Source organism: Paroedura picta, chromosome 4, assembly GCF_049243985.1.
Source record: "Paroedura picta isolate Pp20150507F chromosome 4, Ppicta_v3.0, whole genome shotgun sequence".
Lineage (NCBI taxonomy): Eukaryota > Metazoa > Chordata > Lepidosauria > Squamata > Gekkonidae > Paroedura > Paroedura picta.
In genome coordinates, this window is record NC_135372.1 from 98,798,386 (window position 1) to 98,824,936 (window position 26,551).

Sequence of the window (26,551 nt, forward strand, 5' to 3'; positions counted from 1 at the left end):
AAGGGAAGTCACTATTAGGTAGTTTCAAATCATTCTGCTAGTGGAAATTTCAGGTGGGATCCAAGGCAGTGTGAATATTGATTAACACTACAGATTCTGCTTTGCAGATGAGTTTAACCTTTTGTTCGGACCCCAGGAGTCAGGGGCATTTCAAACTGGCCCTCCATATAGCAAGAAGACAATCAGAGATGTGCAACTTGCATCTTGTTTACTGAGTTGCATAGAGCAACAAACTGGGGCCCAGTAACCTCACTGGGGGCCCCTGTCTCCTCACTTCCCAGATGCTCTTACTACTCTTCTTCTGCCCCCTGCCAACGCCCTTTTCTGCTTCTCTCTACACCCCTTACCTCCCTTGATCCTTCATGGAAAACACTACCTCCACCCTACTGCCTTATTCTTTCCAGGCGGCCTCCTCTTAGTCCCTCCCCAAGAACCATGCCCAGCCCCCACACTGCATGCTACATCCATTCCACAGGCTTTACATCCCATCCCTCTTCATCCCTGGTCTTGGCCACAGCTGGGATTCCAGGTAGAGATCTTACCAACTGCTTGCATCAGTTTGGCATATGTGTAGGCCAACCCCCACCCCCACCCCGGGAAAGGTGTTTCTGTGATGGTCTTCCATAGGGTCTTCCATCCAACCAGATATCAACCCCAGGCACTATTGTAGTAGTGCCTTTTTCCTGCATTTGTTGACCCCATTACGCCTCTCCGTCTTCTTGGCTCAAGGAAACCCCCCTATCATAGAGTTGGAAGGGACCTCCTGGGTCATCTAGTCCAACCTCCTGCACTATGCAGGACACTCACAACCATATCGCTCATCCACTGTAACCTGCCACCTTGAACCTTCACAGAATCAGCCATAGAGTAGGGATGGCACCCAAGCTGATTTCACCATCATGTGAATCATATCCTAGTAAAAATTTGCAGTACACCTCCACTTGATCTCATTCCATTCATGTACTCTCCACATGAAGGGAAATAATTCTCTGAAATGTTTCTAAAATGGCATAACCAAACCACATAAAATGACCTTGGTAAAGTCAACTTTTCTTGGAAATTCATAACCATGGCAAAACAGTGATAAGACTTAGGTGTTCTTGTGCCACAGCTGAATGCCTGTAGTATTTGACAAATGTTATCTAAAACTCTTTCGAATTTCTGCCATCATCATTGACAGCGTCACACAGGTCACACAGGGTACAGTGAAAACTACTTTATTTATTTATTGAATTTCTATACCATCCTTACCCAAGGGCTGAGGGCAGTTTACAACCATGTTACAGCATATTTGTGGTAAATTTAATAAGATGCATGGCAGATCAAGCACTTTTCCAGAAGCAGATTTGGAAGGGATTTGTCTGTCTGTTTGTTTTAGATGCACCATTTCACAAAGTAAATTTTCAGGAAGATCTATGGGATACTTGTGAAATAAACGTTTAGAAGTTTACTTCCTCTAGATTTAATATGACATATCTTGGTTCTGAATGTAAAATAAATGTAATTTGGTGTTTTGAAGCCATGCTGTAATTTATAGGTCACATTGTCCAAAATGGTGTAGACCAAAACCCTGCAAAATCCTGTTAATTTTCCAAGATGATAGAGCATGATTCTTTAGATGACTCATGATGACATAATTTCATTTCTTACCTCTCTTCTATAGCTATTGTTCATGCCATAAATCCCATAAGCCTTCTGCTATAAGGGTCACTGACCTTGCAGTTGCTTCAATTATTTAATAACATCAGCCATGCAAACAGACTCTGATTCCAGAGAGATTCCTCTGGCTTGCAAAACCTTGTTTCTGTCATCAGTGCTTTATTTCATACTAGAAGCTAGCCAACAAAAGGCAGGAAAAGGAACTGAAATATCACTTCACAGCTTCCACGTGAGCTTCTTGTGTCAAGTTTAATTCAAGAGTACGTTTCGGTGCTTCTAGAAGATGTTTTAGTGCAAAGATAGCAGCAGCCCATGTACTCCTACATCTGTCTGAGAGCAGGGGGGAGAAGCACATCAGATCACAAAATTTTCCAACTGTGGGGCTAGGACTGAAAAACTGTTGTTCCATATAATCAACATTGCAATAAATGCTGTAATAGCAGCACTAATACTTACAAAATTGGGAAGTACCAAATTTGGGAAGTGCAATATGGATCTGGATGCCATCTTCTGAATACTCCAAATATTTTCAAGTGTGAAATTTATCATTCCAGATGTTTGAAATGACATTGGTTCCTATACAACCAATGATAAATGAGAGTGAAACATCCCTAGATAGCCCAGCATCAAGGAGCTCAGTGTCCTCTGATAGCAAAGGAAGGGGGAACTGGAGTTTGAGAAAGTCTGTGATTGATTTCTGCCTGCATTTATGGAATCCTGAAGTCAGCACAGACAACAGATATTAACGTTTTGGCTATTTATTCTTTATGGTGCTTGGGTGGGGGAGGAGCTTGAATCCTATGAGATCTGCAAATAGAATGGTTCTCATGGAACAGGACAGCTTTTATCCCCATCTGTAGACCACTGAGCACCATGGAATGTTTTTCCTGGGGACCAATAGATCTTTGTGAACAGCAGCAGAAGAGCCTGCAGTGAGCAAGAAAACAGGTAGAAAATGTGCCACCAATAGAAATGAAACACAGTAGCCTATAAGACTCAATCAGCTTTTCTTTAATGTTAAATGTACCGCTATCTTTATGCAAATGGAAGGTAGAATTGGAGGCCTGCAACAGCAGGGAAAATCAGCAAGAATTGTCCCCTTTCATTTGTTGAAATTCTCTCCTGGTTCTAAGCTGATGGTTCTTGTCATAACAATATTTCCATTTTTAGAACAGAAACAAAATACTTCCATGAGAATAATGTAGCAGCTCTTGCATAGTTCTGCCTTGTATTTCCCTGTTTACTTTCCTCCAAAGGTCATGGGCAATGTGATCATAATGAGTTAGGAACAAGAGTTCCAAGAAAGTTGCCATCATGTGGCTCATCTGTTGAATTATTATTTTCTTGGAATGTTAGACTTCTCCAAGCACAGTGGATGGAAATATCTGACAATGTCTGAAATTTTTCTTTCAGGATTAACTTCTGTTACTTTCAGAAATTTCACTGTCCACTCCATGTCTACAAGACAATGACTAGTAATTACATACACAGGCAGTAGCAACATTTATGCTATTATCAAGTTCTGAAAGCTTAGTATATAGTTTGTGCTTCCCCCCCCCCCCACAATCCTCTTGCATTTTTGCCTATAGACTACATCATTTATGTGTTTGTTCTCCTCCAAAAAATAGATGGCATGGAAAGCAGTTGGTATCACTCCAGACAAGCCAGTCTTACCTTGCAGAAGGAAGTCGGAAAAATTATGTCTATCAACATCTTTTAGCTTCTTGTGCTTGAAAAATCAAGCCCCTGGAGAGAACAGTTTTTTTTTTTTAATAAAAAGGACAGAGACCAAATTCATACGTGATACTTAAAGCATTTCTTAGCCCTTTTTGCTTTTGTTACACATAAATAAAAAACCCATTCCTTATTTCGAGGAACTTGTTTTTACTTATTTATTTAAGAAACACTCATGGAAAAAATGAGATGCTCCATCTGTTAAAAAACTGCTGCCATGAATTGTTGGCAACTTTTGCTGAAACTGAAAATGTGGGCAGGAGCTAGGGAATGATGGGGTGTGTAGAGCATGTCACATAAATAGACACATATTGTCTATAAGAGATCCAGGGTTAGTAGCTTCCTAGGGTTAGCTAACTCTGTCTAAACACCTTTATCAGATTTGGAAACCTCATATTGATATAGCCAAGTAAGCTTGCACAGACATCCTTAAGCTGGTTTACAATTTACTATTACCTTTACAACCTTAGGAAGTATCCCCTTGAGTTCTGCCCTGCCCCAGTAAAATATACCCATTTCTGGCTTCTCTCCCCAATGATTGGGCCCTGTTAACCAGTTGCCTCTATTCACAGGAAGGGCATTGCTATGATCAGGTTGCTAACTTTTCCGTCAGCAGAACTCCTGTGACTTTTACATTTGTTAGAGAGGTAGAAATATAGCAGGGGATGGAAATAAAGCAGCAGATAGTAGTCCATGGACCTATTAACTGTTAAAAGCACAGGGTCCTGTGAGAAAAAAAGCTGGAAACCCATTTTGAGATTATCACTTCAAAGAGTTGCTAATAATGCCACATTGCTGAGATTCCTGTGTGGTTTTTAAGGTTCTCATTGAATCTCCCCTTCCAGCTTAAAGACAGGAAAACAAAAAAATGAGAAACTCACTTCACCCCCATGTTTTCCACTGTCATTAAAGACATAATGCAGGCAGCTCCTTGAATTTGTTGCAACAAAGATGTAGATGTCATGCAGCTTTAGCAGTATAACACACACAGAAAACATCCTCTTGGTTTTCAGGGAATGATGCATCCTGCAACCCACCATAGGCTGAATAAGGAATCAGAGCAGTTGCTTTTTGTCTGTACCAAAATGTCAAAAAAGAAAATTAAAGAACCACTAAAACATGCAAACCTTGTGCAAAAACATCAGAGAGAGACAATCAGGTGGGCATGATGGGTGATACAAAACCTCCTTCTTTTCACCTTTCAGTAGAGAAGGGTGAGCTACCAGGAGTTGCAGAGCAGCTGCAGAGACTGTTAGAAGTGTCTGGGACATCTGGTGAGACAGCTGGATAGATAGGAATTTTCCAAGCCTGCCTCCTCAGTTTCTGCTGTTGTTTTTTGAAAATGTATTTTTTTGTTTCCCATTAAACTCTCTGTCTCATTTCCTCTGTGCAAAACAAAATTCTTTGGTGGAGAAATTCCTGCAATCTGAGTGTACGTGAGAAAATAAATAGTATAGAATGTGTGAGTGCATATGCATGCGTATGCATGTACACATTTGTTTCCCATTCCTTATTTTATATCCACAGCACTGCCTCTCTTCAGTGTTCCATGGTTGTAGCTGTTGGGCTGTTATAATGATCTATGGGCTTGAGAGATGTTGGCTCATATGTGATGAAAGGCAAAACCAGTGTTTTGGCTCTCAGCATCAATTGTGTATTCTCAAACCCACAGAGTCTTCTAGTTTGGGGTAAAATGTTTAGAGTATAGTCAGAGGTCAAGCCTATAGTTATTCACTAAGGAAACCAGAACCACATAAATCCCAACTATGAATAAGACTATTCTCTTGCAGGCTTCCCATACTGTTTATTCACCTGTGAATAACATACCTCTCTACATCCCTACTATGTATATATGGAATGCATACAGCAGTGGTGGGTAGAAGGCAGGGAGATCTGGCCAATTTCTTCTGCTTAACTATCTAAGTCATTGCTTCCAACATTTCATGGATGAAAAACAGGCAGCCGTGGACATAAGGTATGCGGGTAGGGATAGAGTTAAGCTGTCCAACAGCATGGCCTGGTGGATATTGCAGCTGCACAGCCCACATTAAATGTGCCATAGGAAGGAAGCAAAACCTAAAAGCACATGGAAGCAGGCAGCCTAGAAGGCAAAAGCAGCAAGGCAATTATGAAAATATTTAAATAAAACATTTAATTTAAACACTAGCATGTAGAATAATATTTCAGAAACAAAAGGCATCTGTGGGTGCTGCCTGCAAGTCCAATAGAAGCATAGAAGCAAAACCTTTTTTGATCAGATCATGAACCTCTCTGAGGCCTTTTCTACATGCACAGCTTTATTTTGATTATCACTGAACTGAAGCCGGTATCCCTTTAATTCGCATCCTGTTCCTGCACTCTGCATGAAAACATGGTACATCCATTTTTAAACATGAGCTTTGCAAAAGAAAAAAATATATAAACTGAATTGGCATGGCAAACTATGTGTGTGGGAAAAAATAAACAACCACAATGTTCTGATCTTCAGGCTGGCTTCTTACTAATTGAGCTATACATTATACAGCCTAGGTTGAAGCCTGAAGCTGATAAACAGCATATGAAGCCCCCCCCAATAAAAAAAAACCCAGCAATGCAATGCCTTGTTAGAATTGGGTTTTTAGAAAACAAAAAACAGGTATACAACTGTATCGAGTTCCCTTAATTTTAAACAAGAAATTGACAAGATGAGAGAGGAAGGGAGGAGGGCAGACAGCAACCCTTGGGTGCTTTTCTCAACTATCCCCCCTCTCCCGGCCACGTGATGCACATGTCAAGACGAAGAAGGAGGGGAGTGGCTGGAGGGGATCCACATAAAGGCTTGTTTATAGTTCTGACACTCAGAACTGAGAACTGAATCTCAGGCCCATTCCGCACAAGTATCAATGTGGCCAATTGTTTACAGTAAGCAATCCCGAAACTTAAAATAGTGGAATTCAGCGTTATGCATATCTGCCTTTGTAGTTGAATTCAATAGTGTTGCAATAGTTTCCCACAGGTTTCCGGTCTCGCCAAAAATTGCTAGCCAGGAAGCGATTTTTCCTGTGCTTTGTCCCGCCCCTGGCCGTCACTCAAACGAACAGCCAATGGGCGGCCGTTATCATGCTCCCGAAAAGCCCCTTTCCCTTTAAGACAGGTTTAAAAAAAAACGTTGCAATGAATCTGCGTTGATTCGTTGCAACGGAGAGACCCATCTAGCTGGCAGGTGGTGTATGAGCTGGCGATTCATCGTTGCCACGCTCCCCCAAGTGAAAAATAACCCCCCCCTCCATGCACGGGCGCAATTTTCGGCTGAAAATAAAGGGAACTTGCAAACTGGCCTGTGTTGTGCTTGGTGACTAGAGGTGAGCTTTAAAGCAGCTCTGTGGAGGGACTGCAGCCGGAGAAGCCTTGCTGGGTGAATGAAGGCTCGCCGGTTCGTTGCTCTCCGCTCGCTCCAAGAAAAAAAAATGGCGATCGCTTCACTGGAAGATCAGAGGAGAGAGCCAGGGGGAGGGACTTTGCTGAAACCGCAACAATGGGGTGGGAATTGAAGGCAGGTATCTTTTAAAGGGAAATAGATAGATTTGGGGTTTATTATTTTAACTGGGAATGTAGTGAGCTGCTAATGTAAATCTCAAGGAAGAAAGGTGAGATAGTAAGAATTCAAATGCTATCTGTGGGAAATTTATTATTTATTTATTTGATTTCTATACTGCCCCTCTCGATCTTGTCATCTCAGGGCAGCACACAACAGATTAAAAATCTGTTACAAAATAAGCAGTAAAACAGTATAACATTTAAAATAAATATATAAAATACCAGTAATCAGCACTGATGTTAAATAGTTTCTGGCCAACAAATGTTACATAGGTGAATAAGCAGTGGAGGTAGGGGGGATAAAAGAAGGGAGGCCCAATCAGCTGTTTTAATGTGCTTCCTAATTGGCCTCAACCATAAGCCTGGTGGAAGAGCTCCATCTTGCAGGCCCTGCAGAACTTTGTAAACTCCATCAGGGCCCTAATCTCTCCAGGGAGCTCATTCCATTGGGTGGCAGCCAGGACTGAGAAGGCCCTGGCTCAGATTGAGGCCAAATGGGGGTCAGAACCCTCAGCTGGTTGGCATTGGCTGACTGAAGTGCTCTCTGGGGAACATATTCAGAAAGCCTGTCCCTCAGATATGCAGGGCTCAGACCATGTAAGGCCTTGAAGGTTATACCAAAACCTTGAACCGGATCCAGAATTTGACTGGAAGCCAGCGTAGTTGCCACAAAACAGGTCTCATGTGAGCTCTCCACAGTGCTTGTGTGAAAACCTGGGCAGCTGCATTCTGGACCAGGGTGAATCTACACTAGGCTTTTTATCCCTGGTGATCCTGAATTAAAGAAAGTCATCTTCACATTATTCAGTTTCCATTCTGATAATTAGTGCTTTAAATTTTACCTCTGCAATATCTGTGGTTGATCCGTGGTGACACTACTTTTCCCCTGCGATATCCAGGAGCGGATATAACTTGCTACATTTGAGGAAACTGCTCCAAGAGCTTCAGTATTAAATGTAGATGTTCTGCATTTTGCTGGATTAAATTGAATGAATACTAAACTAATAATAAGTGGAAAAAAACCAGCTGTGCTACCTTTGTGACTTAAGCCCCCATCATTAAGGAGGCATTAAAATCTACTCCCAGGATTCCGGCCAATTGTGCAACAGCAAATTGCACTCCCTCCATCCTGGGAAAGGGGGTACATAAAGAAGTTGAAGATAAAGATGTTAACAAATGGACTTGGCATCAAATTTGATCTCAATAGAAATTTTCTTTCCAGGTTAAATACCTAAGAAATGTTGAGGGAAATGGGGATAATTTCAAAATAATTACAGTTATACCAGTTTTCAGGGGGACACCATAAATCCTGATGCTTCCTCGTAAACAGAAATGTCAGAGTTTCAGCTCAAAAGAGACCTATTGGAAATGTCAAGAGAAGCAAAGAGGTTTTGTCAAGTGAAATGTCTTGGGGATTCTGCACATGTCTGAGTGGAGGTCTCAACGCAACATAGGAAGCGAAATGTTGATGTGAATGCTGAGGAGAAACATTCTGGAAATTGTAAAGCCCTCAGAAATTACTGGGAGTGGGAGTGGCTCTTGTGGATCCTTTTCCTGCTTATAAATCAAGAAATCCAGAAACAGCAACCTTTTCTTTCTACTAGAGGAGGCAGAGCCTTTCCATCATAACAGCTCTTCTGCTTTCCCAAGAGCCTATAGCATACTCTCTTTCATAAGGGAAAGCAATCTTGAGCTAGCAGCTGTTCTGGTGGTTAGAAAGCCTGGGGAAAGGTTTAATTTAAATTTGCCTGTGGTGGTTTTGCCTTAATCTCTCTATAGCCTGAGTCCAGTTCTCTTGAGTTTCCTAAACTGGCGAGCCTCCAATCACTCAATAACAATTTCTCCACAAGAAACATCAGGGTGGATCCAAGCAAGCATGATTGGTGCTCCTGGATTGTGTGCTGGGAATACTTTGGACAGCTGCTTTTATGGTCTTGGCAGAGAATCTCACTTGCCTGCTTCTTCCATCCCTACCCCCTTCAAATCAATTTCTTCTGACAGCAAATATAAATACTCAAAATTAAAATATCAAGAGAGACCTTCATTTTACAGCTGTATAATGCAACGTATATTTGTTATTGAATGACAGAGAACTGAGAAGACAAAAAGCTTGGCACAGTTAGCAGCTGCAGGCCAGCTCATTCCCTAGCCATGAGGCAGGCTCCCCAGGGGTGATGGCACAGAGGCTGCCAAAATGGCTTCTTTCAGTCGCTTTCTTCTTCAATAGGTGAGACACTCCAGGCAACCTTTAAAGGATGGATTTATGGTGTGGGAGAGAAGCTGTACAGAAACATCAAGCTGTAAAAGGACACAGCAGTCTGCTTCTTGGCATGTGAACCACTGAGAGCAAATTAGATAGATTCAAGTGGGTAGCCATGTTGACCTGAAGTACCACAACAAAACTTGAGTCCAATAGCACTTTTAAGGTTGACATTCAAGTATCTGCTCCGGATTTCCTCTCTGCAGCATAGTTTTAGGTTGCATCTGGGTGTGATGATGCTCTAGTCTAAAATAAAACCTAGGGCCCCACACATTTATTGCAACCTCTTTATTTGAAATACGTACACCCTTCCTCTCAGACAAAAGGCTCTTGGGGCATTTTACACATGTAATCAAACTCACATTACAAAAATCTGTAAAGCAATAATAATACTATGGAAGTGATAAAACAGCATCACGATCCAGGAATGCATGCAAAGTTGGAAGCTTAAATGAGAAGTGGGAAAGACTCCAATAACAAAGTGTTTAAGAGCGCTGACTTCTAATCTGGTGAGCCGAGTTTGATTCTCCGTTCGTCTTCCACGTGCAGCCGGCTGCGTGACCTTGGGCTCACCACAGCACTGATAAAGCTGTTCTGGCCAAGCAGTAATATCAGGGCTCTCTCAGCCTCACCCACCTCACAAGGGTGTCTGTTGTGGGGATAGGAAGAACCAACTCCTCCTCCACATCCTCCTTAAAATAAATAACACTATAATAGAGAATCTTCTGTCTTTCCTGTATGCCCTCCATTATAACCAATAGTGTCTTACAGACTTCAAGGCCTGTATCCCAAGTTCACATTGCAAAGGGGGTACTGGGGCTCAATGGCTGCCTCATTCTTGTAGTGCTCTTTCTCTTAGATAGTCACTAAAGTTTGAGCCTAAGTATTTTCTGGAGAGACTTTCTAGCTGAAACTGGCTTTTATCAGGACTTGGATCAGAATGCTAAAAAGATATATCAGAATTTTAAATCAGAAAACAGAGATGTGTTGTAGAATTAGAGATCATCATGATATCATTGCTTGTGTGATGCAGGTAGGACTGTCCTAGGATTGCCTCTTTGATATAGCAATTACAATGTTAGACTAGGATCTGGGAGACCCAGGTTTGAAACCCTACTCTGCCAAGGCAGCCCTCTGGGAGATTATTGGGCCAACCTACTACACAGGGTTGTTGTGAGGATAAAATTGAGGAGTAGAGAATGATGCTGCAAGCTGCTTTGAATTCCCACCAAGGGTAATAGTAGTGTATCACCAACAAATAGTGTGTGGAATTCTGGTGCCCAGGGAACCATCATAGAATGCATATGGATCTGTGTTTCTTAGCAGAACTGGATGCACGCACACACAAAAATAAAATCAAGTCCTGAAAAACACTCCTTCCATGTCGATTCAACCGAACAGCGCAAACCTATGCAGAATTGCTCCATTCCAAACCCATTGGTTGTGGTGGGTTTAGACTGGAATAACTTTACAAAAGTTTGCACAGCCAGGTTCCCTCTTGGTTTTCTGGCATGCTTCTTCCCACAGAATTCCTTCCTTCCTTCCTTCCTTCCTTCCTTCCTTCCTTCCTTCCTTCCTTCCTTCCTTCCTTCCTTCCTTCCTTCCTTCCTTCCTTCCTTCAAATTGAGAATCTCTTCATCTTTCCTCCCCATCTCTAAGGAAACCAAGAAAGCCCAGAGGAAAATAAAGACTGAAAGACAAAACTGTGCCTAAACTATTGTCTTTAGTCATTACAAACTTCTGCTTTGGTACATTCAAAGAAAAGTCAATAAGAGCAGAGAGGGCCTCTAGAGCTTGTGTTACAAAGAGAAGCTGAGCACTGCATTTTGTTCTCTTACACAGACAGGGTCTCCTTAGAAAAGCTGCTGCTGAATTGCCATTGACATATTAATTCAGACATAAAGGCCTGCTCTAACCCAGAGAAAAAATACTGAAAACTTTTCAAATATTTAAATATAAGGTATGCCCCATCCACACACACACAAACACACACCCATCTGCATGAAGAATGCTTTGGCTGAACTTTTAGTGGCTCTGGCCAAAGACTGGATGGAATAAATAGGTACCTACCTTCTGTTTTGTTAAACTAGATATTTGCTATAAAATGCCCTTATAAACTTGCAATTTGATTGTGCTGTAAAGAAGGAGGCCATGAAAAAACTTTGTCTGCAACATGAACTCCTACTGGCTTGGTTACTGATATCATCCTGTGGGTTGGAAACAGGCAGAAAGAAAGGAAATAGAGCAAAACTGATAAAAGCCAGATTGAGTGGGAGAGGAAAGTATGTATGTTCAGGCACAATCTCTAACATTTTCATGAATGATTTGGGAGTTTCCTATCTTATGTTTCTCAGAGGCCCATTATGCACGGCCGCCGAAACGGCGATTTCGGGTCACATGGAAAACGTGGAGGGGGAAGAAGCGAAGCAAACCGCTTATGCATGGGATGGGACGCAACGGTGGCAAAACCCAGAGTAACCGATTATGCACACGGCGATCCCGGCGACGCTTCTGGTTGCACCCCGGTCGCCTGGAAGCTCTGTTTTCTTCTGCGTTTCGCTAACGCGGCTTTTTCGCCAGCATGCACCAAATCGACACCCGGTTGTAGCCGGCACCATGCGTTATCGGTGATTTTAGGCGACGCCATTCCACCCTGAATGCGGACCTTCCCCTCCGTGCATAATGGACCAGATCAAGGCTTTTAATGATCTGGTGTTTTCCTTTGTCTTCACCATGCATCTCCATTGGGTTTTATTTTTTGTTCCACATTTTACCCCACTTTCATAGTGCTGTGGTTTAGGCTTGCTTTTTCATTTTGTGTCGATTTCCCTGCCTTCAGCACTCCGTTCACTTTCAATTTGCTGTTTCCCCATTTTCTGAAAGTGGATTTGTGTTGGTTTCCCCCTTGCTCCACTCCCAAGGTGAAGGAAGTTAAAGAGCACAATGATTCCCTCAGATATTTCCTCTGCCCTTTTTGTGCCCCTGAAAAGCCACTCCTCTACTGCTCACATTATGTCGTGTTGTTGGTCTCTCCTTATTGGTCAGTTTTGCACTGGATGTTCTTTTTTCATTGTAAGTAGAGATTCTTCAAGCTGCATTTAATGTCTTGTAGATATCTTAACTGAAGGTTTAGTGGTTCTCCCTCCTTCAGTACAGGCATTTAAAGCATTTTTTTACAAGTGTGAGTTAAGACTAGTGATTCATCGTTAATGTTCTTCCCCCAAAATAATCTAGAGGGTTCCAGGGTCCTTCTCTTACATCTCCTGTGAAAAGAATAAAGTAGTAGATGATTGCCTCTGTAAGAATGCCAGGGAGTCAGGAGACAGTGGGAACTGGTTCTGTGAGGAGGCCGGGGACTGGTAATGTTTGGAGGAAGGAAGAAGGCTCCCTCATGCAACCCATTTAAAGGGCTGCACCAGGAAGCCAGAGGTAGCTGAGTTGGCACAGAGAGCCTTCTCCATGCTGGTCCAGCTGTCTCTGGCTCACTGGTGCAGCCTGTTTAAAGGAGCTGCACCAGGGAGCCAGCAGCTGCCTCTGGCACTCTGCTCTCCCTCAGCCTCAACTGCCTCTGCCTCCCTGAGGGAGCTTGCAGCTCAGATGGCAGGGAGCCTGTGAGGAGAGCCTTCTCCATACCAGCCCAGCTGTCTTTGGCTTACTCACGCAGTCTGTTTAAAGATGCTATACCAGGGAGCTGGAGGCAGCTGCTGACTTCCAGACATGGCCTGTTTAAATGGGCTGTACTGGTGATCTTAGCTATAGGGCAACCAGACAGTTGCCTTGGGCCCTATGTTGGGGGGGGGAGTCTGGTGTTGTAGGGGCCCAGCCACCATGTCACTGTCTTCTCTGTCACTTCCTCAGCAGTTACTCAAGAGGCAGCAGTGAGAACAGAGGCTGGAAGCCCCCAACGGTGGGAGTAGGTGGCCATATAATGAGGTCATGCTGCACATCTGCCTTCTTTCATGGATGGCCAGCACCAAGCACAAAAGAGGGATGGGGAGGGGAGGAGAGATAGAGGGGTGCTGTATCCACTTGCGTGCTCACCCACTATCCAGCCTCACTCAGCCACCTCAGGCCCTGGCAGATGCAAGTGAGCCACACTACACAGCCACCTTTACCCTCTCAAAGTGATCTGACACCTGCAGATCTGCACAGCAAGCATGAAGTAGGGAGGCATGCTGCCCTCACCTGCCTGCTCACTGGCATTGGGCATATGAGCAAGACAGCCTGTGTTGTGCAGCAGCCTTTACCACCCCTCCCCCCCCCCCCCCGTGGCCAGCAGCTGCAGCTCCATGCACCAAGCCTGAGGGAGGGACAGGGTGCAGAGTCTGCTATCTCCTCTTTCCCCACTCCTCTTCAGAGTGAGTCAAAGGAGCTGGTGAGGGCCATGGGCAAGCTGTGCTGAGTGGCTGCCATGGCCCTGGGTAAGTCATTCTTTTTATTCTTGTTCAGTGGGTTGGGTGGGAATAAAGGGGGCATGAAGACCCCATTCTTCCCTTTTACCCCAGACAGCCCCCGGATACGCCTCATACCATCTCTCCCTATGTGTCTTTGTGCCCTAACTGCAGTTTTCTAGATGCCACCATCTAGTTGTTCCATCACTTAAAGTGGTTCACTTGGCATCTACTGTTCCTTTTCTATGATGGATCTCCCAAACTCCCTAGGAAAGTGGTGGTGGTGTTGGGGACCACCTTCAGAAGGTTTTAGGAAGTACTGTGAGGCCATTTTATTTGCATGGGCTTTTAAGCTTCAGGCATTTTCTTGGGGAGGGGAGGCTGACAATAAATAATGGGGAAAGAGCTTTAAATGACAGAAGAAAAGACAAGGCATGGCACTGACAGTCACTCCTGCATCCCTCGTGACCCTGAGCCTTTCCTTTGAGATAAGTCATAGCTGTACCTTCAGTGGCTACCGAAGAGCAATGGCAGAGCAGCACAAGTAGCAGCGTGAGCTCCAGTGGGTAGGCAGAGTGGGTAGAACACGACTAGCTGTCCCATGGGGTCAGTGGTGAGATCCTCATGTCAGATCCTCGGCCCACTCTCTCAGTCTACAAGACTGCAATTTAATGTTGGCTACCTCTGGGGAAATCCACAGGCATCAAGAAGACAGATCTGAGGCATACAGATATATCAACTCTGCATTCGTATACTGATTTCATGTCAGCATATCTGTCAAGATTTCCTCCAGAGTATCTTGGGAAAAGTAGTTTGGAAAGGGTACTGAGGGTTGTTAGAGATCCTTAGCCCACCACTCAAAACACCAGCCCCCTAAGGTTTCCTTGCACAACAGAATGTTAAACCACTTTAGGTCTGTTGCATAAAGATAATGATTTCACAACTGCAGTTTGACCACAAGCATTTGGAAACAGTTTCAATGGATCCAAACTAACCTTTATTCAGAATGCAGCAGCAGAAAACTGAGTATCAGATTTACTTTTCCTGAAATAGTTTGAAACAAATACAATGCACTATTAAAACAAATGCTGACAAAAACATTTAAATGGAAAAAGTTGGCATTGACCTGGGATCACTTAAAATCTGGATAATGGCAGAAATGTAGAGGCTGATTGGACTGAAAATTTCCTTGGTAAACAGTTTCTGGCACAGGAACACAAAAGCCCAAGTGGTTTTAATAATTAGTGGTTCATTAAATAATCTAATGAAATGGCTTTTTAAAATTAGAGGTAGGGAATTATTTTTGGCTGTCCCAGAGGTGTCATGTTGCTTTAGTCATGGGAAGTTATTATAGATATTTATTTGGGAGACAACTGGCTTGCAAGAAATATTTAGTTTAATAAACCAGGTTGCACTAATCAGCACTGAATCAACACACAAATAACCATGTGAGATCATTCTTGACAGTTAAGGTTATAGGTATACATTTATTTAATACAGCACTGCAGCCAGATGAAATATTTGGGAACAGTTATGGTTATAGCATTAGTGTTTTAGGCTATAGCTGCATTTACAGATGTGATATCAGATGAGGACCTCGGAGTAGAGCAAATCCCTTTGGAAATAATTAAGAGAACAGAAAAACAAATTAAGAGAACAAAAGACAAGCAGATTGTGGCATAAATGTTATGGACTAAAATTCTCTTCCTCAAATGCACACGTACAGAAGGCACACGTCCAAAAAAAAAAAAAAACACACCCATGAATGCCATGAATCTGTTCAAAAGAAATCCCTGCATATTTCTCAAACATCTTCAGTGCTACTTAGCCCAATGGGTTATGCTTGTACCGATATGGGCCTGTGCTAGTGATAAAGAGCCTCTGCCTGAAACAAATTCTAATTTAGACAGATGGCAAGAAAGAACAATTGATGTTTCTGACACTTGCAATATTTTGAAACATATGAATTCAAACCATGCTCTTTAGGGTGGTGAGTGGGGAAATATCACTCACATGGAAAATATGGTGGCCATTCGTCTGATTTTCACTAGACGCTTCTCCCTTTTAATCATCTGCTCTTGCATCCTGTACCAAAATGTTGACATATAATGATAAAACTGTCTGGATTCCAGATCGGTGACCAAACTGTGGTTCTCCAGATGTCCATAGATTACAATTTCATGCTGGCAGGGGTTCATGGGAAATGTAGTCCATAGATATCTGAAGAGCCACATTTTGGCGACCCCTGCTAGACAAGATCACAAAGGGCACAAATGTGGCTTAGTGATTAAGAGCAGCAGTCCCTAATTTAGAAAACTGGATTTGATTCCCCACTTTTTCACATGAAGCCTGCTGGGTGACTGTGGACCAGTCAGAGTTTTCTTAGAACTGTTTCAGTCTCACCTGCCTCACAGGTGACTGATAAAGGAGAAGGAAGGGAAAGGCATTGTAAGCAGCTTTGAGACTCCTTAGGATAGAGAAACTGAGGTACAAAAAGCAACTCTTCTTCATGCACCACTTTTCTGTCTAACTGGGAGACTGTATCTGTCCTCTCTTGGAAGACACAATTAGAAAGACCCTAAGATCTGTTCTCTTTCTCTTCTCCATTCCTCCTCTCTTTTGGGGATGAAAGGGCAGAAGAAGGAAGATCAGTTGTTAAAAGGGGTGATGAAAAGGAGACATGCACCAGATCCACAGGGAAGAAAGCAAGATACTGTCCATTCCACTCTGCAAGGGTTGTAAGTCTCATGAATGAAAGGTTGGCTACAACAGTTGTAGGACTGGAGAGAAAGGCTTGTTACATTTCTCTCCAGCAAGTTTACTAAGAAGTAATGTTTATGCCATTTCTCTCCAGTAAGTTTACAAAGAAGTAATCCCTGCTAATCCAATGGGGCTTCCAGATACATGTGCACAGTAAGAGACTGAGTCTAAAGGATAAGGATGGCAGCATCCTGAGAGGAGAGAGAGAGAAGAAAGGCAAATTATGAAGGAAGATACTCAAGTGGCTTTCTGTTTCACCTGTTTTGAATTTTTCCTCCTCCTCCTTTAAAAAAATCTCTGCCCAATGACATGCTAAGGTGCCCTCCATGTTTATTGAAAATAATATGTTTTTCTTTTGCACATAAAATTTCTGAAATGATTTCATCAATACTCCTATAAAATTATATCAGCCTGGGCTGACCTTAGCCTGATTGGGTCTGCTGGGAATGTGCTATAGTCTTGAGATCCATCAGTAGTCACTCTAAAGGAAAGTAACTTAAACAAGGAAGCCATGGTAGGATTTCCGCACTTTGGTGAAACAAAGCTCAACTTTTAAAACACCTGAATAAGATGCATGCATCACACATTTAAAAGGCACACTAGCACAGTGATGTGACTAGTGCAAGGATGAGGGAGGTTGGCCACATGTCTCTGAGGATCATACATGCAAGATTCGACAGCTGGAGGGATGAGGAGTATTGAAGTCTGTAGGCAGATCCTTCCACCTGTTCACCCCAACGTTACATTTCAGAGGCAAAAAGTGTACTTGGAAGGGAAAGATCCAAGTGCTTTTGCTAAATTTGAATTCATGTGGTCATGCTTTGGAATTTACTACGCTGCAAAGATATTTAGCCACTGGCATGCTTAAAGGCATTAGGAGCTACTCTCAGACTGCTTTGTTCTACAATAGCCTTTCAAGCAATCAGTCCGGAGAAAAGAAACTTATATTTCCTAACTGTTTCAGAACCCTGGTGTAAAGGAGCAAAGGAGTAAATTCATCAGAATGACTGTGTTCTATTTGGGCATAGATTTAGGCCTCATGGAAATTTCAGTACTTGAAGGTGTGCTGGCACATGAAAGCTTATATGCTGAATAAGGCTTTATTTATCTTAAGGGTGCCACTGGATGCAAACTTTGTTAAAGAGCTAATGTTTGCCTTACATTTGACAACTCATTAGGGAATTGACAAGGGACTGTCCACAAATGTGGTTGCCAGTATTGAACAAAAAAGAAAAGTTAGTACATAGTAAGAAGAAAGACCTGCATTTGCATTTTGTCTCCCCAAAATGACTCATCCCCCCCTGTGAAACTAGCAATTGCAGCTCTTAACAGAGGTTCCTGTTGTGCTTGGGTTTCTTTGCATGAAACTATATTACACAAAGTTTGATTCGCTTTTGTGTCTGGCATGGCTCCTGCTGTGTCTGTGCAGCAGTTGTGTTTTTGATCCTGGCAACTCATCTTCTTGCAATGTGCTTAGAAACAGCACAGAATTAACAAAGATAAACAGAAGAGAAGGGAGGGAAAGATAAGTAGATGGAGTAAAGAAAGAGGCTGAACTGATGATGAGCTAAATCATTTCTAACACGACAGAGGCTGATGATTCTTCCTCTCAAGGGAATCAATGTGTGTGTGTGTGGGGGGGGAAGTGCGTCACAGTGCTGAGCAGAAATGGATTGCCTTTTTATAGGAAATCATACCGCACGAAAAGTCCCCCTCCCCATTATAGTGATCTTGCCAGGACAGCAGGGACAAAGACAAAAAGGATATATTCCTCCTTCCTTGGCCAAGTACTTGCCCAAAGAAAAGGCACTACTCTGTACTGTTGATTAAGGAGGAGGTTTGCAACAGGATTTTCCCATTTCTTCCAGCATCCATGATGGCTGAAGGGCCTTGTAGAGCTTCCAATTCCAGACTGAGAAATTCTGGGAGATCGGAGCATGGAGCCTTGGGATAGTGAGATTTAGGAAGGGAAAGGATCCCTGTGGGATATAGAATATATCTTACAAAACAGCCATTTCCCCCCAGGGGAACTGATCTTTGTTGTCATAGCTGGACCAGGGATCTGAGGAATCATTTATCTACTTATCTTTGCTACAGCATGGAGGTCTTTCTCTTAAGGATAGAGGGTCCCCAGGGTAGGTGGGATTCCGCCCATCCTGGCTTTGGATTGAGTCAAGATAAATACTTTGAAAGTTAACCGCTTTCAATCTTTGTAGGGAAAAAGTAGGCAAAATATCTTGTTGAGGCTATTGTGAGACAAATCTGCATGAGCACAAAGAGACAGGGTGAGGCATACTTTAATTAAGTTGAAGTGGGCCAGATCTGTGTAGACACAAATATGTGGGTAAGTCAAGATAGATCCTGAATCAGGATGGGGCATAAATTAATTAACTGAATGACTTTATTGAGTAAAAAAGAAAGGAAAAAGAGGAACCAGACATTGGTTAATGAAATAGCAAATTCTTTGGGCTGGATGGACACCTATGGGGTATTCCCATGTTGAAGTCTTTTTATTATTGAGAATAAAGTCTTACAGAGATGTCTTATTTTTATTGATAACACTAAACTGGAGGAAATTGCTCTTAAACAGTTTGTAATGCCAGTACACCCATCCTCTCCTAGGATTTTCCCATGTCATAGCTGCACCTGGGTGCCTTTATGAGACTCCCCAAATTTCAGATCCCCTTGGTGCTTAGGCTGTAAAAGGGGGTGTCTATTAAAACAACTAAGTCCAAAATAAGAGAGGGATCCCACTAACCAAGGGGGTCTTGGCTGAAGAATGGGGCAGGATCCTCACAAGAAGACGTTGTTCTAGTACCCTAGGCAAATAGTCAGCTGTCCACATCAGTACAGTTCCCATGAATTCTTCAAGTGCTATTAGTTCACCCCAAGCATTTAGTAATTTTCTTCTCCTTTCTGTTTTCATTTGTATACTAAGAGTTCTCTGGCACTAATCCTATTCATAATAATCCTCCATCACAGACTGAGGGCTATGCCAGAAAGAACAGCTGATGCTCCTTGCTGTAGATCTTTCTTGTGGCCACATCAGCAGTTACTGCAGTGGATAGGAAAGGGACAGTGAGTTCCTTGCAGAGTTAAGTGCAGCCAGCACTGACTCATACATAAACAAGGAAAATATTCAATGAAAAATCAACAAGCCCAGGCTCCCTAAAAGAATCTTGTTGTTGTTTTAATCTTAACAACCATTTGGACCATGGAACTCATAGATACAAGACATTCTGAAGCCCAAGAGTTTAGCAGAATAAATGTGTGAAATAAGTATCAAGGGCATTCAATAATAATGGCAATTATTATAATACCAGGGATTACAAACAACCTTCCCCAAACATATTGTCCATTCTAAAGTTGCTTCACAATCTAGTTATTTCCCTCGAAGCATCAAGCATCAGGTGCTTCCTCCTCTTTGCTCTCAATACAATGCATTTGAGTAGCACTATAGTATGGGAGTATATAACAATGTCTAGATGAGCATATTTTGCACCCACTCACTGCTGCTTTGGTTGATGTGCCAAGAAGTAACTACTGAAGGTCCCTGTATTCCTAGATATCTATATACCCAATACTGGGATTGCTAAAGGTGACACTGAAGGCCTGCCTCTATTTGGCTCCTTGCTAACTTTGCCCAGCCATTAACATAGTGAGAAGAACTCCAGGCAGTGAGTTATGGCTTCAGAGCAATCCTGTGTTGCACCTGCACTGTAGCCACCAACCATGGCACAGCTGCAACACTACTACTTGCCTCTCTAAGGACAGACGTAGATGGCATCCAAATGGGAAAAATGTGCCCCAACAGTGCAGCTGGGCACTGCAAACTAAATGCACCAAACACACATGGAAACCTACCCTGCTGCCTGCTCCTTGACAACCTCTCCAAGTTTGGGGTAGATTACATTTCTGAGATCCAAGTTATATCCCCCCCCCCCAAAAAAAAACAGTTTCCCCAGTGTTCTCTCTGGAAACGACAGCTGCAGTTACAACCTTTTATTTTTGAGGCTTTGAGGTACCAGGGAGTTATGTCAGCTGACCACACCTCCCTGCCATGACTCCAGAAGTGCCATGTCACTGGACACTGTGTAGAGACAATTGTTCCAGCAGCCCCCTATCCCTAATAAGCAGGCACAGCCTCCTGACTTCTCTCCAGGGAGCAGCAGACCTCTTCCTTTGCCTTTATCCCTTCAGTTTCTGCTTGCCATGCAAGGGAGGGAGCCTAGAAACCACTGTATAGGCAAGAGATGTTTCGATGTGGTTTGCCATTGCCTGCCTCTATTTAGCAGCCCTGATATTCCTTAGTTGTCTCCCATCCAATGACTGATTAGAGCTGACTCTGATAAGATAGGGCTATACAAGTCAGGGCTAAACCTGTAGCATTTTAAAACATGAGAAAGGAGCAAACCAAAGACAAATTAACATTGTAACCATTGGTACACATGTCTATAAATTAAAGTAGAAAGTTGAGAGGAAGTTGTGCTCACCCCATAGGAAAAAAATCTGTGAAAATTCATGTTTTTATGTTTCATTTGTGCATGATATGTTGGGTGTGCTCAATGTACTATCAGAAAGATTTCTGAGAACACATTTAATGAAGGAAAATAATCCAAAGACAGATTGAACTTCAACAACAAGAAGATGGTTCTGATTATTCATGGGTACGCTATGTAAAAAAAAAATAGAACAAAGCCTTAACCCCTTCTGAAACTGAAGACTCTTGTTCTCAATGGAAGGGAAATGAGGGACTGGTAATGGGAACTGCTGAAGCCCACTGGATTTGTTCTTGCTTATGGGACTTGCAGATGGCATGAATGCCCTTGAGACCGTATCACAAGAGGGAAGGAACATTCTGTCTAATGAGATGAAGGTCATTATTTTTGCTCATATTCAAGCTGTTTAATTTTCCACTTTTCCTCTCCCTGCCTGAGGCATGCGTGAAAGAAAGTCAAAAAGAATCTAACCCAACTCTTCTCCTGAAGCCAGGGTGTGGGTCAAGACATGGCACTCGGGGAGACTGGCGTACTCCATACAGTGGCATGACAGTGAATTCTGCAGGACAAGTAGATAGAACCTTCAATCACCCTGATTGAATCACCCAGCTGTCAGTGGGGCCCCTGGCATTGGATAGCTCTGAATGCATAAAGCAATGTGGGCCCTGTCTGTTAACTGTGAGCTATTTGCTATCAGCCTATAGAGCTCTCACATTATAGGTTCTCTACATCTGGATGAACTAGTTGGCTAGAAACTGAGTAAAAATTGGCAGTGAGCCACCACATGTGCTGTTTTGTTATATCTCTGGGGTATTATGTATAAAGTTTCCTTCCATCAGAGCATCCTGGTGTTCAGGGAAATTATAATGGAAGAAATCCAATATTCCCATATATCTTGTCTCAGAACTTAACCCCTTTAAAATTGTTATTAGCAACACTACATGGCTCTTCCCCCATTATTCACATTGGAGTGTGTTGGATTCCTAACCCAAGATCCCCACATACACCCCAGCTCCCACAGAAGAGGACAAAAGGTCTGTCCAGTCACAAGCAGCTTTGCTTCTTCTGCAAAACATACCCAACAATAACTATAACAATTGCTTATGTGAAGAAGGCAGTCCAGCCAAATGCCAGCTGTTTTATTTAAAGCTCCTCTTAATGTGCTATGGCAGTTGGAACCAGGGAAGATGGCTAAGTAAATATTGAGAAAACAGAAATCACCCCAAGGGTAGCCATCTCCCAGATGGAGTGGAGGTCTCTGCTAGTTGGAAATGTGGTTTCCTGCTAAGAACCTCTGCTGCAATTTGCACGATTTTTCTCCTTGCTTGGCTGGCTCCTTGCTCTGTTCCTCTAACAACACCCTGACCTCCATCAGGTAGATCGATTTAGCTCCAGGATTTCAGATTGTATGTCCCTTCCTAAAACTTCCCAGTTTCCTACCTTTTACCTCTTGTTGGTGTTGGTGTGTGTGTGTGTGTGTGCGTGCGTGCATGTGGTGACTTATTAGTTCTTAAATGCCCTATTAGATTGGAGGTGCCCTGTGTAAGTTCTTTACATTTTTATTTGTTTTATTTTGTATCCAATACCCTTCTCTGAGTCCAGTTTGGGTAACATTCCTTAGCCATAACCTAGCATTGGTAAACTGACAATGATTGATTTCATTGGGGAATGTGGGGGATATCCTTGCTGTAGAGAGAGCCTGTTGGCTCCATTGCTCTAATGCCTAACAGTAGCTGTCCCCCAATCACCAATAATTTAGGAGAGGCATGAAATGGACTAGCATAGAAGAGCAGCTTCTGGTTTAGTCCCTGGTTATGAATACTGGACTAGTATCTGGGACACCTCTCCACATGTGCCACGGAATGTGACCTTGGACCAGTCACATTTTAACAAATTAACCTTCTTTACAGGGTTGCTGAAGAGTGGTAAGACAGCAGACATGCAGTCTGAAAGCTCTGCCCATGAGGCGGGGAGTTCAATCCCAGCAGCCGGCTCAAGGTTGACTCAGCCTTCCATCCTTCCGAGGTCGGTAAAATGAGTACCCAGCTTGCTGGGGGGGGGGGGGTAAGCAGTATTGAGTCTGCTATGAAAACACTAGAGGGCGTCACCCCAAGGGTCAGGCATGACCCAGTGCTTGCACAGGGGATACCTTTACCTTTACCTTTTGCAGGGTTGCTGTGAGGATAAAATAGAAGTGAGGCAAATGATATCAGCCAGTTTGCATCTCCATTGGAAAGAAAGGTGGGGTACAAGTTAATTAAATACATGCAAATAAATAAAAGCCAAATATTCAGAGTTACCCATGTGGTTCTGTGGACACACACAGGATCTTTCATTTACCTTTTAAAATCTATTTAAAAATTTCAGAAATGTTTCTAACGTCCTGCAGCCATAGAGAAGGAAGGAATGTTTAGCTGGGGGAGGGGTATTTGTTGGACACCTACAGGACATACATCAAAATGTACACATCTACAGTGGGCAGGGTGTGGGTAAGGATGAGAGGCACCAATGTGACTTCAACTTAGACTCATTTTGTGGTGAGGAGGAGGCCTTGAGTCCTCAGAAGATAAAGGTATTTCTCTCCTGCCAGCATCTCACAGGAAGAGCTCAAGATATTGGAACCATCTGTCAGGATATTTTCGCAGCATGTTTATGAGGCAGCTGAAGGAACACAGGAGGGTGGGATGAAACACAACATCCTTGAATGAGGAGCAGTCTCATTATTCCACAGTGGAATTACACAAGTGGGCATCTCTCCAGCATTGTTTCTGGCTCTGTGAAACCCAAAGCTAATTAATATCATACTCAGTCCAATTTTCCCACCACAGAATATTTTACACTTGACAAAGTAAATTCATACATCTGAAGCTGAAGCAGGCTCTCCAACCTCTCCACCTCTGGAATAGGAATTTCAGTGCTATAGAGAGAAATGGTCAGTATTATTTCTTTCCAAGTTGCTATTCCTTCAATAGCACCCTAAAAATGAGGAGGGAGGTTTAATAAAGAGATAAACAGTTAATTCTGAGTACCTCTGAGTTCAGACGCACTCTATTATTTCATACTACTCATACTTCTTGTCCTTTGTCACTCTGATTACTTCAGAGCATTTTAGAGCCCATGATAAGCTCATTGGGGTCTTGATTTTACCCAGTTTTCTACCACCCTAACAGTGACTGTAAACTTGATGAATGCCACGTGCATTGCTACACAACAATGGCTTCTACAGCTCCATTCAATATTTATAATTCCACGGTAAAGACTCTTGACAAAGAGCTCTGTGTGCTACATGAATTGGTCATCTGGTCAAGTAACAGGAATCATCACCTTTTAAAACAACATTCAATATGGAAAAGTTGTCCAGGATAGAATTCAGCCTGCCAAAGGGATCTGCTTTATTTACTCAGGCCTGCAGAACTACTCCTGTCCCAAGGTACACACAGGATTAGGAAATTTGCTGTCGTCTTTCACATATACTCAGCCTGTGAACCACAAAAAAGCACAGCTTCTTTCTCGCACTGAATATGGTGAGAATGAAGTAACAAATATCTCTTGGGATGTCTCCACGCTACTTCCTCTAATATGAGATCACTCCATCAGCAAATTGAAGCACAAAAGTTGCTTTATGCAAACCTGTGGGGGAAAGTAGCCTCCTGTCTCAACAAGGTCCATTTAATCGCATTCACCTATGGCTGAGAATAAAGGTCACATGATTTCCACACATGTGAGCAGAATTAAGTGTATCATTTATACTAGTTGCGAGCTTGAGCTATTCTTGAGCAGTGTCAGCCTGTATGCTGGGCCACTCTTCCTGCAGTGTAATTAGCAATCCACTGCTGTGCTGAACAATCCATTTCACCTACCAGAAGGATGAAAAAGAACCCTGAAGTAATAAAAGGAACCTCTACCCCCACAAAGAAACAAACCTCGTCCACCATTGCTACTGCACAACTGGATAGAGCCAAGGCAAACGATCATGGCTGTTGAAAATGGCATGTTTGCCTGCCAGGCTTGTTTGCCAAGAAGCTTGCAGCATCCTTAGTTTCATTCAATAAAATCTGGATTTGTACAACTACCACATAATCACCCAATTTTTTTCATACTCTGTGAAGCAAGGGAAGTAGGGAAGCATGCCAACTTCATTAGCAGGAAAGCGTGAAAGCAATATGTAGTACAGGGATGGGTACAAATCAATTAATGATCCAAAATTTGGGACAAACTTGGCCTGGTTTGAAGCCCCTGAACCAATGTGTAGGGAAGGCACATTCCACAAACATTTGCCAGACTTTTGTCTGATTTGGCTGTTCAAGCCATTTAAGCCTAACAGCTAACCCATTAGGTTTCAATGGCTGGCAGCCATTTCAGAGTAACAGCTGATGAGTGTACCCCAAGTTACCCCATGACAGCGTGGCTTGCAACCCAGCCCCATCAGACCAGTGGATTCAGAATTTTCTAATTTAAGTGATCCAATGACTGAAAGGCAGACATGGTAAAAGACTGGCAACAGAGGCTGCCCAAAACTACCACATGTTGGCAGCTTGGTGGGCACTCCAGCCCAACTAGGGAAGCAAGGGAAGCATGCCTAGTGGCCACAATTCTTAGCCCTCCTTCCAAGGGCTGACACAAACTGCAACAAATTCTTCTAATCTGTAAAGGAAAAGAAACACCTCTTGGTGTCAGGCTGGTTGGGCTACACATAATTCTCCAAAGGCAGATTTGGATGAAAAGAAAGGCAGACATGACTAGACTTCCAACAAGAGAGCCGGCTTGGTGTAGTAGTTGGTGGACTCTAATCTGGAGAACTGGGTTTGATTCCCCACTCCTCCACATACAGCCAGCTAGGTGACCTTGGGCCAACCACAGTTCCCTTGGGGCTTTCTCAGCCTCACCTACCTCACAGAGAGTCTGTCATAGGGAGAAGAAAGGTAGGTGATTGTAAGCTGCTTTGAGACGCCTTCTGGTAGAGAGAAAAACAGCATATAAGAACCAACTTTTCTTCTCTCCAAGATACCCTTATATGAGCTTGGCAGAAAAGCAAGAGAAGTGTGCCCAGTGCCCACAGTTCTCACCTCCCCCCAGGCTGAAACAACCTGAAACAATTCTTCTACTGTGCAGAGGAAAAGACACACTTGTTGGGCTGGCTGGACCACCCAACCCACAATGGCAGAAAGACAGATATGACAGGTCATAACATGACAGGAGACTTACAACAGGGGCTCCCCAAAGTTGCCTCACGATATCTTGGCAGGTGTCCCAGCTCCACCAGATGAGTGGACATCAGAGTTTTCCATTTAAAGTGATTAGTTATGCAACCTGTTTTGTATAACACCTGGACCATGGCGGGTTGGCCATTCTTGCGTTATTAGATCTATCGGTTGCATTTGATGTGGTCGATCATGAGCTTTTGGTGTCTTGCTGATATGGGGATGGGGGTGTGGCCATAAAATGGCTGATCTTCTTCCTTAAGAACAGGTAGCAGAGAATAGCAGTGGGGGAGAGGTTGTAGGATCCCTATGCACTCTCTTGTGGGGTGCCACAGGAGGCGATATTCTCTCTGACACTAATATCTATATGCACCTTCAGGCCCAGCTGGTCCATAGTTATGGGCTAGGGTGTCATCAGTATGCTGATGATACCCAGCCCTATCTCCTAATGGACGGCCGGCCAGATCTCTA

General features: G+C 43.1%; 1 long non-coding RNA gene across 1 annotated transcript in view; it reads right to left on the reverse strand.

Moving 5' to 3' along the window:
- Window positions 1-1,250: 1,250 nt before the first annotated feature.
- Window positions 1,251-26,551, reverse strand: part of LOC143835996 (uncharacterized) — a 172,031-nt gene continuing 146,730 nt past the window's right edge. Inside the window, exons 3-5 of the long non-coding RNA XR_013230440.1 lie at window positions 4,275-4,468; window positions 3,334-3,405; window positions 1,251-2,586 (exon numbers count right to left, since the gene is read on the reverse strand). This is a non-coding gene — a long non-coding RNA (uncharacterized LOC143835996). The remainder of the gene's footprint in view (window positions 2,587-3,333; window positions 3,406-4,274; window positions 4,469-26,551) is intronic.